Source organism: Cebus imitator, unplaced genomic scaffold (assembly GCF_001604975.1).
Source record: "Cebus imitator isolate Cc_AM_T3 unplaced genomic scaffold, Cebus_imitator-1.0 Scaffold310, whole genome shotgun sequence".
In the NCBI taxonomy this organism is placed as follows: Eukaryota; Metazoa; Chordata; class Mammalia; order Primates; family Cebidae; genus Cebus; species Cebus imitator.
Window position 1 is genome coordinate 2222249 of NW_016107625.1, and position 1591 is coordinate 2223839.

The 1591-nt window shown below is 36.5% G+C and overlaps 1 pseudogene; it reads left to right on the plus strand.

Moving 5' to 3' along the window:
- Nucleotides 1-695: 695 nt before the first annotated feature.
- On the plus strand, nt 696-793 carry LOC119467610 (annotated as a pseudogene).
- The last annotated feature ends 798 nt before the right edge of the window (nt 794-1591 follow it).

The window sequence follows — 1591 nt, forward strand, 5'->3', positions numbered from 1 at the left end:
CAAAGCAAAGATCGTAAATTACAGACTGTATCTAAAATGATCTCAATTGGCTGGAATGCTGGTATGAAATCAGTAAGACAAAACTTAAATCAGATGTAAAGGCTAGGTGTGGTGGCTCACACCTGTAATCCCAGCACTTTGGGAGGCCAAGGCCGGTGAATCAGTTGAGGTCAGGAGTTTGAGACCAGCCTGGCCAACATGGTGAAACCCCACCTTTATTAAAAATATAAAAATTAGCTGGGTGTCATAGCACATGCCTATAATCCCAGCTACTTGCAAGGCTGAGGGAGGAGAATTGCTTGAACCCAGGATGCTGAAGTTGCAGTGAGCCGAGATTGTGCCACTACATGCCAGCTTGGGTGACAGAGCAAGACTCTCAAAAAATAAAAATAAAAAAAGTAGGAAGAGACCTGTTAGATCTCAGAATTACAGCAATAGTTTCAGTTGACCTCATCTCTCTCCTACCTGTGTTCCCCTCTCTGCCCATGTCCTTCTGCTCTTGTGAGTTCTGAAATCAGTCCAAACTTCTCCCATCACAGTCTGTCTAAGTATACAGATTTATCTCTCTATCATGATTAAGGTATGGACAGAGTTGACTTTATAAGTGTATGATCTGTATTGCTGCACAGAGTCCTGTACTTAAAACCCCATGCTCAGTTTTATTATCCTTGAAATTATTTTATTTTATTTTATTTGTGCTCACTTTGGCAGCAAATACATTAAAATTAGAACAATACAGAGAAGATTCCTGAGCAAGCATGACACACAAATTCATGAAGCATTTCATATTTTTATTTATAATAAATAAAATTTTTTCAAATTTAAAAATAATTTTATTTAATTGGCAAATAAAAAATATTTATCATGTATGAAATGTTGCTTTGATATATGTATACATTATAGAATGGCTAAATCAAGCTAATTAGCATATTTATTACTTCACATGCTAATACGTTTTTGTGCTGAGGACACTACAAATCTACTCTCTTAGCCATTTTTCAAGTATGCAGTATGCTTGCTAACTATAGTCATCATGTTGTGCAGTATATCTCTTGAAACTTTTAAAAATTCTTAACAATTTCTCAATTTTTTTTTAGAGACAGAGAGTCTTACTATGTTGCCCAGGCTGGTCTTGAACTCCTGGACTCAAGTGATCCTCCTGCCTCAGCTTCTCAAGTAGCTGGGATTACAGATGCAAGTCACCATGCCTAAATTAACAACTCTTTGATAAAAAGTCTGGCATTTTCATTTTGCACTGAGCCCCACAAATTATGTAGCCAGTACTCCATCCTTTTCTTCTCTGAGCAGTTGAAGTTTTCCAAAAGTAAGTTTTTTGTGAAAATGAGGTAGCAAACAAACAAGTTGGCTACACCAATAGTTAGCAAAAATAAAATTTCAGTTTATAAGTGAATCCAAAAGTGAACTATCACCAAGCCAAAAATGCAATTAACACAGTAGAGACAGTCCATAGCTTCTGGCTCCTTGCCACTTAATTTCTAGCTGCCCAAAATGTTAAATTAAGATACGCATCTGATCTGAGATGGATTTCATTTAGCAACAAAACCAAATCCCATAGTATCTGTAGGATTCT